This window comes from Rattus norvegicus, chromosome 18, assembly GCF_021556685.1.
Source record: "Rattus norvegicus strain SHRSP/BbbUtx chromosome 18, alternate assembly SHRSP_T2T, whole genome shotgun sequence".
Taxonomy (NCBI): domain Eukaryota; kingdom Metazoa; phylum Chordata; class Mammalia; order Rodentia; family Muridae; genus Rattus; species Rattus norvegicus.
In genome coordinates, this window is record NC_141551.1 from 5,631,829 (window position 1) to 5,649,860 (window position 18,032).

The 18,032-nt window shown below is 42.6% G+C and overlaps 1 long non-coding RNA gene across 1 annotated transcript; it reads right to left on the reverse strand.

Annotated features, from left to right (window-relative positions):
• Window positions 1-10,494: 10,494 nt before the first annotated feature.
• On the reverse strand, window positions 10,495-17,962 carry LOC108348847 (uncharacterized). Its single transcript, XR_015642478.1, has 4 exons — window positions 17,828-17,962; window positions 15,259-15,483; window positions 13,089-13,230; window positions 10,495-11,310 (listed from the first exon to the last, which is right to left on the reverse strand). It is a non-coding gene; the product is annotated as an uncharacterized LOC108348847 (long non-coding RNA).
• Window positions 17,963-18,032: the final 70 nt, after the last annotated feature.

Sequence of the window (18,032 nt, forward strand, 5' to 3'; positions counted from 1 at the left end):
TAAGCAGATGTTACTGATGAAGAGGTGGCACTCGATTCCAAACACTATCTTAGCTGACTACATGGTCTGTTTCCTGGAATCCCCATGATGCAGGAGATGGGTAAATTCTCATCATTTTATAGATGGTGAGAGTCACACTGGAGGACTAGCACCAGCTGACACCTTCCAAGAGTTCCTATACTGAGCTACTACCTTTGACTAACTCTGTTTCCAAAAGCATGGTGTACACCACACAGAGAGATGCAATGAATTTGAAACAACATAATGTTTTCCTCCAGCCTCACCTGATTGGCATCAGTGACCTTCAACAGAACTGAAAGACTTACCACAGTATCCTTGGGTTGTTTGTTTATTATTAGAACGCAATCATCAACTTGCAGGAAAAATATCTCAATTTTTATGTATCCATCCTTTCAGCATGCGTTCTCTTATTCCCTAGACACTGCTAGCTATTACCACGGACTGAGGGCATCAGTGGGCTTATACATCATAATTTATGTGCCATATTGTGCTAAGGAAATGTATTACGATGAAAGAATGGAATTGTTATCATTCTACTCATTATGAGCTGCAAAAATAGCAATGTTGTATAGTTTGACCAAATAAACAACAACAATTTTTAAAAAAATCTTTGATAGATGCCAAAGCTATGCAGAGTAGACAAGTCTGAGAGTGCAGGGGGATTGATCCTTGCTGACCTGCTCTGGTTCCTCTCTGGCTGCCTTGCCAGCCTCCCTCCCTTTGCTCTTGTTCCTGTAGTGACAGGCTAGTGGTCCATTTCCTGTCACAGCTTTGGAGGTGTGCGTGTCCACCAGCTTCCTTTGCTCTTCAGACTGTAGATGGCTGGGTTACAACGCTCTCAGACTCTGTCTAGGCTTTTCTCAGAGTTGCAGAGAGCAACCTTCAGATGTAAGAGATTGCCCTCCGGACCAGCAAGCATACTTGCTTATTTTATATTACAAGATAGGAGAGTCGCTAATACCACTCCTCCTTGGCTGCCGTACAAACTGGTCTAAACTTCTGGCACTGGCTCAATGATCAGGGAATACGAGATATGCACGCCCATGCTCATACTCAGCTTGTCAAATGTAGTCCTTTGTTTCCCACGCAGGAGACTTGTGCCTTCTGCATCTACCTATGAGACATGAGGCAACTGATTAGAGTCTATAAAAACAGGAGAGAATGACCCTCTTACTCCTCCATAAGATTCAAAGCAAACATCCATTATGATTTTGTCAAGCCCAGCCTATTGCTGCATCCTTTGAACATGGCCACCCTTGGTCCCTCTTACTGCATTCAACATCTTTAGTATTATTTGGAGGAACACAGCCACAAAGCATGAACATCATTGCTGGGAGTAAGGGAGAGGGCTCCATTCCTGTTTTTATTCTGGTTTTGTCCTGGGAAATTCCCAGGATACTTCATGAGAACTACTGGGCACCCAAAAACTGTCCAATTAAACTTTTAACTACGCTAGACTAGAAAAGTGTCCCTACTTTTTAATGGCTTACAATGTAAATTTGTCTCATTGATAACTTTTTGTTTGTTCATTTAAGGTGAGTTTGATATGGGAATGAAGAGATAAATTATTTTAACACAAAATTAGTAAATTGAAACTGAAAGCAGGCCTCCTCTTTCCGTCCCACACTTCACATCACTGCCTTTCGATTGTTCAAACTTCTAATGTTTCCTGTGCGTTTCAACCCCTGTCTACCCCTTTTCTTTACATAACTTAAATAGCAATCCAGTCCACTAATCTGTGTTTTCCCATTTATAACATTGTAGGTGACTTTTCAAGTCAATACAGATCTCATTATTTTTAATGGCTACATGGTATTTGCTTACTAGTTTAAGGTTACAGGCTGCATAATTTACTTGACTAACCTCCAAAGATGAGCACTTTGGCTTTTTCCCCTAGCCTCTTGTTATTTTAAGTTTTCTATTCTGTTGAAATAGCAACCACGTTCACGTGCACATCTGTGTTTAGTTCTAAGCATGTCTTTCAAGGAAGGGCCAAGAAGTAAAATTAGTCAAGAAAGGTGTATAGATTTTGAGTTCTTATATATACTTAACAAATGGTGTTTTGCTCCTATAAAAAGCGCCAGTCGATACAGCCGACCAAAGAGCATGAAGGGCCTGTGCTCCCATGCGCTCTTTTAGACATTCATTGTTATTGTCAATTATGGGGCTTGGTGTCTCTGAATGTGACTGCAGTGCCTGTGGAGGCCAGAGACTTTAGAAGCCTTGGAGCTGAAATTACACACAGTTGTGAGATGCCTAACATGGGTGCTGGGACTTCAAGTCAGGTCCTCTGTAAGAGCAGTGTGTGAGCCGAATCTCCAGCAGCTCTTCGTGAATGCTGCATGTATTATAACAGATTTTGTATTCCCAAATGAATTTATCAGTATCTCATTTCTATCTGTTTGAATGTATTTTATATAAGTATTTGCTATTTGTATTATCATATATGCGAATTACCTGTTGTGGTCTCTCAGAATCTGACTGATTTTCAAGCATTTTGAATTAAGAAAAGTTGCTCATTCTCACAGGTATTCAATAATCTTTTGTTCTTGGTTGCATTTCATTTCTCTGTAGCAATTTTTCAAAATTCATATTTGATCAAATTTATCTTACCTGCAGATGTCTGTCTTTGAATACTTGTCTACCGTCGTTGCAGATTTGTCCAAGTTTTATTGAATCTTGAACTGATTTAGAGCTCCAATAACAACCAGTCATCCCACACTGTCTTGTTTCTTCATAGCTGTGCCCTAACTGGGTAAAAACCCAATATGGCTTCTCAGACAAGGTCACTCAAAATACCCGTGGACTTTCTGCCCACACATCATTATGAAGATAATGTGAATGCAAATTTTTAATGAGGCATGTTTGTGGGGTTACAAGGGCTTTTGTACAAACAGTGCAATAAAGAATCTGGTATTTCCTGTGGAGACGGAGACGTCATTGCTGCCTGCACAGAGGCCTCTGGTTTCTGAGTGAATGGAACTAGAAGTGTATAGGAGGACAGGTGCTACTGCCTGGCCTTTTTTTCATGCTTTTTGGGCAGATACTTTCTTAGTAGTCTGGTCAATCCTTCTACTGGTCACTCAAGGTGACAGCAACGCAGAGGGAAAGGACTAAGGTCCTGGTTGTAGACTTTGGCTCTGTTAAGAACAGAGTGGTTTGTGGTCCCAGACATTCTCACTCAAAAAGAAAAGTAAAAAGGGGGGCCCAAAAGGACAAAGACTAACACAGTTAATGTGAGATTGTAAAAAAAAAAAAAAAGATCAAATCTAGATAGGAGAATGTTAAGAAACTATGAACTGGCTAGGCATGGTGCCTCACACATTTAATATCAAAGCTTGGGAGGCAGAGGCAGGTGGATTTATGGGTGTTTCAAGTCAGTCATGACTGCAAAGCAAGACTCTGTCTGGATAAAATGTTTGTAAGTCATCCTGAGAAGGTGGGGCTCTGATGGACAGACCACCCCGCCCTTGCCTGCCCTACAGCTTTCTGTAAAGATTCTATCCTAGGCACCCTGGGCACTTGCCTGAGCCCTTTCACCTTCTGACATCTGTTTCTTGTGAAATTGGGTAAGAGTGCTTCCCATCAAGCCCACGGATGGCTCACTACACTGTGCACCACACTGGGGTGGTTCCCACCTCATTAGAGCTTCAATCCTAGCAGGAAAGATGCATGTTAAAACACTGATTCCATAATTTATTATAAGAGAAAATGCTCTGCTGAAAGCCAGAAGATAACCAGATCCGCCAAGAGGCTGAGGAGAGGGCAGCAGCTTCAAATGGGCTGGACTCATACAGATAAGTGTGAGCTAAAGAGCTGGGACAGAGAGCTCCTGTCAAACCAGAGACTGCTGAAAGACAGGATCAGGAAGAAGCAGGCATAGAAAGCTTGCTTCAGAAAAGGAGAGAGTGCATGGGATAGGAAGCAAGGGGAACAACAAAAGATGTCGGAGTGACATCTCGGGGGGTTAGGAGGATGCTCAGCAGGTAAGAGCCTTGTCATTCTTGCAAAGGTTTGGTTCCCTGCACCCACACAATGGCCTACCCTGTCTGTAATGTCCTTCTCAGGAATCTGACATCTTCCTCTAACCTCAGAGGGCCCCAGGAATGCATGTGGTACACATATACACATGGGGAAACACTCATACACATAAACTAAATAGATCTAAAAAACTGCAGCTCCACCTTGGGCTTATCAACAGATGGATGAAAATGAGGTATATGTACACAATGGCATGTTATTCTGCTTAAAGAACAATGAGATCATGACACTTTCAAGAAAAATAAGGATAATGGATCTGAACAATACAATATTAAGCAAAGGGATCCAAAGTCTGAAAGAGAAAACTGGTATCTTCTCTCTCACATGTAGATCCCACTATGGTATCCATGTGTAGATGATAGGTCAGATAGATGTATGCATGTATACACACACACACATATATACATACATCTAACACACATACATACATACAACATACATACATCTAACCCACATACATACATCTAACAAACATCTAACATACATACATATACACAGAGACAAATATTAGTGTAGGTGAAGCCTTAAAAGCTGCAAGAGAGCAACAGGGGGTGAAAGGAGGTGATGAGGAAAGAGGACATGGCAGAGAAAAAGAGAAGGAAATGAGGATTAGGGGTAGGGGTGATAGAGGAAAGGTGGGGAGTGGGGTGGGGAGGATTGGGGGTAGGGGTGATGGAGGAAGGGTGGGGAGTGGGGTGGGGAGGATTGGGGGTAGGGGTGATGGAGGAAGGGTAGGGTGTAGGGTGAGAAATCACTGAAGCACACTTTCTTTGAAAAGCTATAAGAGTTTCTAAAACTTGTGAGTCAATTAATTTTTTTTTAATTTTTAAAAACTTGTAGGCCACAGATATGGACATGCCTCTAAAACAGAGTCCCCCAAAGAGCACAGTGCCTGCTGCCCCAACTTTGGAGCCCAAAGAAGACTGGGTCAAGACCCAGGCCTGGATTCGTTTGTGAAAATTCAGGATTTTAAATGTTGTTCAACTGGAGATAAAAACAAGTCTTTGGAAACAGGCCCTGGTTATCTTTGACACTGGCTGATACCCAGGCTGCAGGAGCAGCATCTGAGGGGCACAAGGTGTCTTCCTGACTCTAAGTATTATGGTCTGGCTGAATGTGTGTTTCAACTGCTCCCTTGGAGGAAGGAAGCACACGGCTTCCTCTTCCTCACGCTGAGGCGATTTCAATACACATCATTTCTGTGTAAATATCTCAGCTCAAATTTCTTCCTGGCTTGAATTTACACTGGTTTTTTATCAGGCCACTTGAGTTTATTAAATCATAAAGGTCTCGCAAAAGTCAATGGAGCGTATTGGAATTCACAACAATGGAAACAAGCCTAGGACTTATTTTCAAAAGGTAGTTGAGGGGCTGAAGCTCAGACAGGTGTAGATGAGAGATATGGCCCCAAGTTTCATGGAGTACTGCTCACTGATCTGCCCATGTGTTTTACTTAAGATACAGTAAAATAGATAGATAGATAGATAGATAGATAGATAGATAGATAGATAGATAGATAGATAGATGGATGGATGAATTGATGGATGGATGGACAAACAGATGGACGGACAGATGGATGGATGATGGATGGATGGATGGATGGATGGATGGATGGATGGACAGATGGACGGATGGACGGATGGATGGATGGACGGATGGACGGATGGACGGATGGATGGATGGATGGACGGATGAATGGACAGATAGACAGATACCCTTTTATAGTCCACTGAACTGCTCTTCTGACAGTGTGGTAGGTAGTTAATACAATCTCAACCCTTCTCAACATAGTAACAATTCAGAGTGTGAACGTGTTTGGGAGGAAACTGATGGGTACTTATCAAGACTGTTTCACTGATGTTTAGATGGAGAGAGAGAGAGAGAGAGAGAGAGAGAGAGAGAGAGAGAGAGTGTGTGTGTGTGGTGTGTATGTCTGTCTGTCTGTCCATCCATCTACACATTTGTGTCTCCGTGTCTGAGTGTGAATATGCATATACTTTCTCATGGTTGTGCGCTGAAGTCCGAGGTTGATGTCCAGTATCTTTCTCTATCACCCTCTACCTTAGTTTTTGAGACAGGTTCCCTAACTGAGCCTAGAGTTTGCTATTTTGGCAAGACTAGCTGGTGAACAAACCCCCAGCATGCTTCTGTCTTTCCAACTTCACCATGGCCCTGGGTGAAAGATGCTCATTGCTGTGCCAGCTTTTCCAGAAGAGCTGAGGATCTGAAATCAGGTCTGAGCCATCTCCCAGGGTGAAGATATTTTAAAAGTATTTATCTAGGGCCCATAATGATGACATAAGGGCACTGGTTGCTTTCCCAAAGGACCAGGTCCAATTTCTAGCACCCATATGGCAGCTTAAACCACCTAGTTCCAGGGGCTGTGATGTCTCCTTACACCCACTGTCTGTACCAGGCACACACAGGGTGCACACACGTACACACAGCACCTGTACACCTTATGCACATTAAATAAATAGAAAAATAAACAGGTAGATAAAATAAAATAAACATATGGAGCATGTTTTTCTAATAATTTTAACATTATAAACGTATGACAAATATCCAGAAATACAGTTGAAGTGACTCCTAATACCACTATGGAAAAGTAATTTGTACGACTTTTATGTATAAACATACACTCTAAATACTTCTACTATTCAAAATTGTACGTAAGGAGGGGTTTTATCCAATGGGATACACTTTGTAACAGTGCATTGTGCATGTGGTATGCAGGAACTCTGCTTCTTCACCTTTGGATAATTAGTTTGCTTGTAATTTTGAACTGCTATGTTACTGTGGTGTGAAAAAAGTTAGCACATCTAATGTCATGATCTCGGAGACGAATAACCAAATCATAGGTATGAGGTACAGATATGACAGAGGAGACTGTGCTGACAGGACCTCAGTGTTAGTGAGTGGAACAAATGTACTCAGTGGATGGTTCTGGAAGGAAACAGGAGCAGCCCAAGGATGGTGCTTCATAAGCTGCAAAACATTGCCACAGAAGATAAATCCTTCTATGGCTGTGTGTTCTGTTTTTCTCACCATCTTGAAAGGAAATGCCTGATTCTGATTTTTAAATAACGGAACCCATAAACACGCTTACTTACACTGAGCAAGACAGTTTCCAGGCTGTTTATGATGTAGCTGTTGACAAATCATAAAAGATTCAAAGTTGCTTTGTGAGTTGAAAGGCCTCTGGATTAAGTTGCCCACAGTGCCATTTGATCTGAGCACGCTGTCCTGGTGGCACAGCTTGGAAGACTCCCAGGCTCATATTCTCATGCATCATTCAGAACTTTTCTTAGATGCCATCAAAAATATGTCTAGCCACAGACTCTTCCTCGTGGCCTCTTAACCTAAGGGCTTCAAACTCTTCCTCAGTTCTACTGGGTCTGTTCGCCTACTCGCAAAGTAATTCACTGGGGTCTCAAGCAAAATAGAATTAGATCCTCTCCATCCACAGTAAAGCCATTTATAACCTCCGTAGAGAGCCCAGGCTAGCCGGGACAGCGTAGACAGACTCTTTCCACACAAAGCGATGAACCGTCAGGTCCTCTTTCCATTGACTTCATGATTGAACCTCACTACGGCTTGCCTGGAACTGCTACTTGACATTTAGTGAAAAGTCTTCAATAATTACAGAACTATCCTAGTTTTCTGTTTGACTTTTTCTTTTCCAGAACGTGTTGATTTCATCTAATTTTTAACCCTTAGTTGTCATGGTTATTCTGAACACCCTTTGTAATCTTAACCTGAGGCCTGAGCTGAGGCGATAAACTCTGCTTATGAGGTGGGGAACTTCTATTGCCACAGTTCTCGGGGCTGCTCTCCCTTTTCTTATAAGTTTTGCCAGTGATTTCAGTTTCCCTGTGCTTTTGAGAACTGCCACGTTGATCCAAGCACTGTACCTGGGTCCTCCCGGTTCTCTCCCAGCTCCACCTCTTCTCTTGCCTTCTGTGGCTTTGTTGCCTTCTCTGTCCCACTCTAATTCCCTTCTCCGAATGCAGCTCCTTATCAGCCTACTCGTTCTCTAAGTGAGACATTCACCCAAATCCCGCTGTGGGGCGAGCTTGCTTCCATGATTGTGCAAACCTTAAGTATTCCTTTTAATAGTGTCACCGTTTGCTTCGGGACCTGTGAATTACTTAGTGAAATGATTTGTTTTCATTTCTAGAGTATGAGGTTTTTGACTACTGATGTTAAGTATGTAGCATAATTGCATTTTAACAATATTATCAGAAGTCATCTGAACACTGTTAAATTAACCTGGGTAAGTGTATTCAGTTATTGTTAGTAAATTGATACAGAATCATCAATCAGCATTGCACTCCACTCACTTTTAGGGTATTCTTGCTGCCACCTCGGTACAGAGCCCTTGTGTCGTTTTCAGTCAAACTATAATGATATGTTAGGCAAAAATCTGTGTTCTGTATGGAGCCAACTCTGAAGTGTGTTGTTGGCTGCTCTATGGCTCCAACTGCACGGCACAATACACAACGTCTATCAATCTATGTAACTGCTTAGGCTACCTGAGAGTCGGTTCCTCTACCTCAAGTGTGTGCAATGGTTGCACATCTCATAGTCACACAGCACAGCTCTGCACCTCCCGTAGAAGGGGCCGAAACTACCTTCTCATCACATTCTCCAGAACGCATTATGGGAATCCCCGACTCTGGCCGTAATTCTAATCATGCTCCTCACACGGCCTAACCTACTGTTTGCATCTATTGGGTATTCCACTGCTCTGTGGCCTTTAACTAAAAGCACTTAACATTTACTGTGCTCGAGTCTCTCATTTGTGTGTGTGTGTGATTACACCCACCAATGATAAACATGAAGTTTCTTGTGAATTCAATGCTCCATTTCAATGCATAGAAATCCTATTTGTCTAACTTAGAGACAATTTACTTTAAAAAGATGATTTTGTTTTGTTTTGTTTTGTTTTGTTTGTTTTCCTAAATGACTCCAACGAAAAAAGACCACCTGGTTTACTCTCAGAATGTCAGCTAAAAATCACAGATTCAGCCCAAACAACCTCACCCTTCATTACTAAGCCCCTCCTCCAGGACACTTCCAGCATTCTTGTGACCTTTAACCTGACCACTCAGCTGTAGTTGGGCCCCACTGGACTGAGCTGCTCCACATAGGACCTCCTATGTGGAGGACCTACCTGGCCCTCCATGCCACTGAAACTGAAATAGGATGCTTCTATGAGCAGCTTTCCTAGTTTGCTTTCTTGGCTGGGTCGAATATCATCACCAAATGCGACTGGTGAAGGAGGAAAGGAAAAGGGAGGGTTTGATTCATCATATAGTTTACAGTCCAAAAGGAGGGGGAAGTCAGAGCAGGCACTCAAGAAGAAGCCTGGAGGCAGGAACAGAAGCAGCGCCATAAAGGAGTGTGCTTACTGGTTTGCTCCTCGTGGACCACTCAACTTCTTTCTTATAGAACCCAGAACCTCTTTCCCAGTGGTGGCAACTGTCCACATTTGCCTGGATCCTCCTCCATCAATCATTGATCAAGATAGTGCTTCAAAGGCTTGCCTACAGGCCAAGCTGGTTGAGGCATTTTCTCAATTGAGGCTACCTCTTCCTAGATGACCCTAGCTTGTTTCAGGTTGACAATAAACAAACAAACAAACAAACAAACAGCACAGTGGTTGACACTGGCATTGGCTGACTTACTTTAGATTTATTTTTCTAACAGTGTTTCTCTTCAGAAGAAAATAATCTAGAAAGGACAACACAAGACTTTGTAACATGTAAGCAAAATGCTGTCATCTCTCAGGTGGAAGTTAAACACAAGTCTAGATTGTGGGAGGCCTTCTATAACGAAAAGGATGAGCATAGAGCAGTGAAAATACCTTGGACTTTGGGCCACACAGTACTGAATACCATTCTGATGCCAGCACCCAGTAGCTATGTGCTTTGGCCATCACTTTAATCTGGGCTTCGGTTTCCTCATTTGTGCAAAGGTAAGTTCTAAGCTGTTCCTATCAGAGTCAAGGATAGGTGATGAAGGGCATAGTCATGATTCAGACAGAGTTGCTGCCTCTGCTGGTGAGCAAACACCATGAGGTATAGCAAGGCTCTGAGGCTGGCTCTCTCTTCAATAATGAGGACCCAGAGTCCACACACACTGTGCAGCTTTGCAAAATTCTGAATAGCTAGCACACACAGGAGTCCCTAGACTCTAGGATAGCCAAGCAGCCACCATTTGCCTGAGCTAGAGATGGAACTAGATACGTGATGTCAGGCGCCCTTGCATAGCCTCTGGTGGAGCAGGACAAAACTCAGGGAGATGAAAAAAGGGGGGTGCGGCTGGCACAGGGTGCCTGTGGGAAATCTTTCGTAGAGCTTCCTGAAATCCAAACACATATACTCAAACCTGATCTACAAAGTCATTAGGAAAGAAGAGTTGACTAAGTAAGTGGCCAGGGCATATTTTATTTAACGATGCATTCAACATTTACACTCTAGCCCGTGGGGCTCCATTTGTTCTCTTACCACAAATATTGGGGTAAGCGTACGTTTGGGGGAAGTTGCTCTGCTGTCACTGCAAAGAGAGTAGTGGTCTGCCCTACAGTTATGTTGCTCCTGACTGGCGTGGACAGAGGATGACAGAAGATGGCAGCTGTCCTTCACTTAATGTCATCCCCAAAGAAACTCAGACTTTTTAGGTTTACACAGGGGCCAAGGTTCAGAGCTCTGTTCATTCCAACCATCCTATCTGTTGTGACTTAAATCAGAATGGTGCCCAAAGACGTCCATGTCCCCACCCAGTGATGGTCTTTTGGGAACCCATAAACCATTTAGACTTCATTTCAAGTTCTGGTCCAGCTCTCTGCTCCCAGATCAGCCGCCGTCATGCTCCCACTGACCAGGAAGGAGCCCCCTCTTCCCTCCATGATGGGCGACTTCCCCTGAAGCCATTTGCTAAAATTGCCATCCCTTTAAGTCACTTCTGTCAAGTGTTCCTGTCATGGCAATGAGAAGACAAATGTAATGAATGCCTTTCTGCCCCTTGCGTGACATAAGGGCGGGGTCAGAGTCTGAGCACCCGAGGATTCAAACGCTCCAGTTTCAGCATTTCCGCTGAGTCCAGCTCTGTGACTTGTCTGTAACCTCCAGTCTACAGGTTGAGCGGCTGCCCACATGACTCTTCCACCTCCCCTCCAGAAAGTCTTCTATGGCCAGTGGATAGACTTCTTCCTAGGCATTACTGACTGCCTAGACAGCTTACCTGAAACAATTTTTGATATGGGTAAGTGGTTCTCCTATCTGGCGATGGATAGCAAACAAACAGAATTGCTTAAGCCTGCAAATATTCAGACTCTAACTCTGAACAATGACTTAGAAGGAAATACCAGGCGAAACGAGATGACTGGTTTGTGGTTGCTGCTGGATTTGCTGGATTTCCTGTGTGGGCAATGTAAATACTTATGTGTTCATTTTTAAACATACTAGGTAGTATAACATAGCCAGGACTTTATAAAAATGAATTTGGAACTGGAGCGATGACTCAGCAGTTAAGAACATTGTTTTTACAGGGCACCAGGGTTCAGTCCCAGCACCCACATGGCAGCTCACAACTGGCTGTAACTTCAGTTCTGGAAGATTCTACCCCTCCTTCTGGTCTTCATGTGTACTTCACACATGAGGTGCACAGGCATACACTGAGGCAAAACAGCCAAAAAACACCTTTTTAAAAAATAATATTGAATTTTAATTTAATGTTGTTTCTTATGTATTTAAGCCTTGCTTTCTTAGGTAGATTTAAGTTAAATTTTCATTTTACACTCTCTCTCCATCTCTCTGTCTGTCTCTGTCTCTTTGTCTCTGTCTCTCTCTCCCTCTTTCTGTGTGCGTGTGTGTGTGTGTGTGTGTGTGTGTGTGTGTGTGTGTGTGTGTGCGCGTGTGCATGTCTGGGTATGTATGTGCATGTCTGTGCTGTGTGCTGTGTGCTTAAACCCAGGGGTGGAGCTCAGAAGACAACTGCGGAGTTGGTGGTATCCTTCTTGGAGGACTTGATAGCAAGTGTCTTTACCTGCTGAGTGACCTCATTGGCTCTCTAGGTAGATATTAAGCTCCTGAGAACAGAAGTTGTGTTTTATAGATGCTAATAACTGCTCAGAATCTGAGCACATGAGCCATGTCCAGCACATACGCCAGGGAAGCACATTAAGTCTGCACTGCATTTTCCAAGTCACCATTTTGCATGTCACCATGCCTGTATGCTAGTGTCACCTCTTCTGCCTCTCCTCTCTTCCAGGCTGCACACTCTAGTGCCATGGACACGGGGGCTTCTATAATGAGTGGCACATTGGCAGCCTCAAACGTCATCTCTCCAACAGTTCTTTGTTTTGTTTGCTTGTTGGGCGAAGTTGAAATCCAAATCCAAATGTTCATTGTATGAGGCTGGGATTTTTCTTAAAAACAATCATTTGTCTTTGGACCACTGGCAGCCCCGGCCCGTGTTTCAGCCGAGTTCATTTCAGCCAGAGCTGTTAGGGATGGAAGGAAAGCCAGCTGTGGCTGCCAGCTGTTAGCTCCTGCTCAGGGGTTAGAGAGGTCATCCAGAGGTTCCGGCAGCCATGCCCTTCTTCAAAATCAATTTTAAAAAGGAAAAACATGAAAACCTCATTATAACAAAAATACTATCTAGGGGGGTCATACTTTCCAAATGGGTAACTGTGCTTTTTGTTGAGCATGTCGGGTACAATGTCCCCATTTGAGTTTGATACAGGGGGATGATTTGAGACATTACTTAGGTGAGAACCTTTTGTTAACGGGAAAATTGTTCCCTTTGCCTCCCTGTTTTTGCATACAAGTAGGCTTTACCGTGTCTGTTTTTTTTTTCCTCCTAAATGGTACTTATACATACACCTGATTGGCATTTTATTCATGTGGACAAACTGCTTCCATTATGGGAATGTGCAATAGCTGGAAGTCAATGGGAATCAAACAGCTAAAGCAATAAGCAGTGCTTCAGAAATTGTAGGACGGATAATAACAACTTACGAGCTACCAGACTTGAGACGTGCACTTCTGGGCTGTGCTCGTTCATCACCAAGCTCTCGATGTGGGAGTCTCTACTTCTGCTTCCTCAAGAAGGATGAGCCTATGATTCGTTTTGGAGACCTGAGTGAAGTCTTCTCCTTGCCTGGTAACAGCAGGAAAGGAGAGTGCAATTGGCCACCAGCGTACCCAGTGCCTCCTAAGAGCTCAGCACTGCTAGATATGAAGCTGTTCAGATAACCATTGCCTCCAAAACACCTTGCATGGAAGATACACTTACACTGTTCACTCCAGACAGCTCAGAGAGAAGACCAAGGATTCAAGTCACAGAGGTAGATAATCCAGACCCATCACCTCACAAAACTCTTCTCGACATGGAAAGTTCCAGAAGTGTGAGGAAAGGTTACACTGGGGATGGGGAAAGCCAACTAGTTTGTAAGGAATAAAATGATTGCAACTATTAAAGATAGTGGAGAAAATTTGGTGCGTTTTATCAAAACAATTCTTTACATTTTATTGATATTTACCATACATTCAGATAAGTCAATTCAAATAAATTTTCATTGGTGTTCAAAATTATAACAGCTGTTGTATGAAGAAAATCTCTGAGACATTTCTACCTCTTCCTACCCAACCACCAACCAGTTGATCCTGCCTTGGGTCTGTTTTCCCTGCCTGGCCTTCTTTGACATAGACCCCTGAATCATTTGCAGGTCCTGTATTATGTGTTCATGAAGTTCCTCTGAATACAAACAACTGCTTTGGTTGGTTACTTGCTTTCAGGGAGCTGTACTGGGTTGAAACTTAGTTTTCTTTGTCTATGTGCATCTCTTTTATATGCAGCAGGAATTCTTTATCACGCACCGGTTGCTGGAGCATGAGGTATAGAAATATGTTCTGCTTGCACTATGTGACTTCTATTGCTCTAAACATTGTCACTTGGTTAAAGGAGAAGTGATGGTAGACATATAATATATATAATATTTATTTATAATATTTGTTTATACAATAATATTTATGTATAATACTTATTATACAATGTCTGTGAGAATGCATGTGAGTGCTTTAAGAGGCCAGAAGATGGCATCAGATCTCCTAGAACTGGTGTCTGTCTCACATGGGTGCTAAGAACTGAACCCTAGTCCTCTGCCAGCAAGAGCTCTTAACTGAGCAACCTCTCCAGCTCCACTACGATTCTAGTGGAAATTAAAGATTTTCACAGTTACTGGGGTTATCATTAATGTTCCATGGTAAAACAGTACCCAAAGGGTGTTTCCCCTTCTTTGAGAAGAAGGGATAGTGGTTGGAGGGATTTGTAAGTGGGGGGAGGACTGGGAGGAGAGGAAAGAGGTTACAATTGGAGTGTAAACTAAATAAAATAAATAAATTATTGAGTAAAAAAAGAAAATCATTTCAATAAAGTTTTGCAGGAAGTATGTATGCCTCCAAGTTGCAAAGGCTGTGGGTGCAGGTTTCTAGCACATAGAGAGCATTGAAAACTTCTGGCAAGGTGCTATGCCTACCTGATCACTTCACCGTCATCACAATGGCTGCTGAACCCTGGGCCAGGCTGTGTACCACTCCTCTCAGAAACAGAGTATTCACTGGACCCTTGCACACATCTGCCATCTTGTGTAGAAGGAACCAGAATTCTCCAGTCTTTCTCTACTTTTTCTCTCAGTCTTTCTCTCTTCCTGTGCCCTACCCTGGTCAATCCATCCATCTTCTGACTGCTTTCTGAGGCTGATAACTAGATAGCATCTTCTTCAATACTTAAGTAGCAGGTAGAATGATAATAGCTAGATAAGTCATATACAACAGATTGGTTGATGGATTAATTATAAGGTACAAAGATAATAAAAGTAAGTAATAGGTGATAGAGAATAGATATGTAGATGATAGATATAGATGTTAGAAGACAGGATAGATAAGAGGACATGTAATATATATATATATATATATATATATATATATATATAGTGATATATATATATGAGAGAGAGAGAGAGACTATGCAAAGCCTCACCTGAGCATACAGCTCTCTGTAGACCTGTCTCTTGCAGATGTTACATTAACATCTGTGTGTCTCCTCCCACTCATTCCAGAGGTTTCAGTCTTTGCCTTAGCCCTTCTTCTTGACTTTACTGAGCAAGGCATTTGACCTGATGCTTACCTATACAATGTGGCTATGCTTGTATTTCCATTTTCTTGATCTCTTCAAGTACCAAGATTTTCATTCAAATAACAGAAAGTTCATCTCCAGCACAGCGTGGTCTGTTGAAAACAACAGGGTCTCCATGAAGCAACGTCTGCTTGTGAGAGATGGAAGCGGACGTTTGTGTGTTGTGTCGTGTTGTGTTGTTTTCCTCTTGAAAGTGGTGGGTCACCTAGCCAGAAACTAAGGTAGATGAAAATAAGATAAATAAAAAACACACCTCAAACTTTATCGTTAAGCTCAGGTCTCATCCATAAAAGTTTATGAAAGGCCACCCTTCCTGGTCCCTGTGCTGACACAGCATTTCACAGACCTTCTCTTCAGAAGCCTGGGATGACTTTGGTGATGCGATTTCCCTATGTGCTCCCTTCACATTCCGAACACTTTTCTCCCTCTGGAAGAAACTAATCATTGGGTTGCCATTTTGTTCACTGTGCTCTATCCTCTATTCATCCCCTTACTTCCAACCAACGTCATCTCCCTTCACTTTATGTCATACACACCACCCTGAACTCCATCATGACCAAGAACTCTACCACCTTGTAATCTACCACCTTGGCTAACTCTCTGTTTCTGTACTCTGACTCTGGTGCAGAGGACCTGGGTCATGGGTCTATGTTTCTAAATAACATTCTGAAAATTATTCCTCATGGTTGATGCCTGTCCTGTTGGGATTCTCTGTACTTGCCATTGCAGAGCAGTCCATTTCTCTTGAAATTAGGTCTCCATGCAGTTTCCAGCGTCTAATGAGAGTCTTCCTTTTGGGACTCTTCATAGCAGAACTTTACCTGTACTGCTCTGGTTTTGCCTTTCTCCAAAGTTCTCCCCACAATCTTCTTCTAATGGATCAATCTAGCCCTCTGTGATCCCAGGTCTTCATTCTTGATTCCTTTTTTAGCTTTTCTATATAGGCATTTCCAAGACTTTGTTGGCCATCTCAACCTCAAACTCAGTCCAATATGATGCCTGGTAAATAATGAACATTTAATAAGTATTAACTCTGTTGATTGTATATAATTCAGTGTGAGCCCTTGACCAACCAGAGAATGAGGTCCCTTGGACCAGAGTTTATCTCCAGTTCTCTAGAAAACACTAAATCTAAAGAAATAATAAGGGGATGGGATAAAATTGTACCCATAAAGTCATCTTCATTCTGAATGGAACCATATACAGTTCACCCATGCAAAGTATTCAGACAGTATTCAGGAATGTACCAGAGGATTATTTAAGAGAAAATTAAGACAGCACAGAGCAGCCAGTAATACAGGACAAAGCCAAACTGCTACTGTCTTCTTTAATAAAGCACACACAGCACAGTTGTGTTCATTCACTTCTGTGTCATCTAAGGTAGAATTGGGGAAAAATGGCTACGACCAGGACCACATGTCTCCCAGGATCTAAAATATTTGCCATTTGCTCCTTGAAGAAAATTCTTTGCCTACCTCTTCTGTCCAGTATGCTAACTCCTACGTGCCTTATTCTAAACAAATGAAGAATGAATGAAGAGAGTTTCTAAATGAATGTATTTCTAAGTTCCAGCCCCAAGAAATAGAAATTCCAGGGAGTGACATGGGCTTTAATAATGACTATAGGTTGCCCTTGGATTTAGACAAGCTTAAGAACTGTCCACTTTTCAAAGCTCCATTTTAACAGCCTTCCAGCTTTGGATTTCTGTCTTACACCTCCATCTCTAATTCTACTACTCTGGGTATCCTCGAGCTTCAGGTTTCCTCTTGTAGAGCAAGGGAAACAAAGGAGCCTTCCTTGTGGGATTGTGGTGGCAGTTAAATGAGAAGAGTCTTCCCCAAATACTCAGCACATGACATAAAGTTCAGCAAGGGCTTTGTCACCATCATTGTCACCATAATTCTGTTCCCTTTTCTTCCTCTTCCTCTTCCTCCTTCGAGAGTTTACTGCTTAAAAATTTTTGGTGAGATTGTACTTGACATGGTGAATCAGTTTACCTTTACCTCACAAATGCTGAATTCTGTATTATCTTTTTAGTTTAAAATCTTTGGCAAATAAATCTTTAAATGTTTTACAACATATTTTATTTAAAGAGGGCAAAGTACTGTGCAAAGAGGTGAGTCTGATGGAAGAGATGGGAAGGGCAAGTAGACATACCCCAAAACCACATATCAGACCATGTCTAGAAAAGAATTCACAATGGCTGACTCTCAGCCTAGTACCTGGCCTCAAGCTCCAGCACACTTTTCCAAATCTTTCTCATCATCATTTATTTATGAGCCTCTCACAGATAGGATACAGTAAACCTATCAGCCAAAACCCTTTTATGGGCCCACAGAAGACTCTTGGGCCTTCTCTATTGTTCCCATCCTGAATGTTGATGGGGTGAAGGGAGCCAACACCACATGCCCAGAGAACCCCAAAACGACTCTGCTTGGGGTCACTCCCTTTCTCAGAACACTTCAGCCTCTTCTCAATCTACTCACATAAGCTCTAAAGTCCACCACGCCCTCTCATCTCACCGCCCACAACCCCTGCATTGGATTCATTTATATCCCGCCTCTTGGTATCTCCTTGGGCCAACAAAACCAGAGCACTGAGTTCAACAAAGGCCAGGGATTCTTAAAGGATCTTAATGTCTATTACAAGAAGAAAACCGCCGTGACAGATACATAGTCTCTTTTGGCCAAACCACACTTAAGAAGTCATATTCCATTCCAGGAAGAACATTCTTAAGAGGGGATTGGAAAAAGCAGGTGGTCACT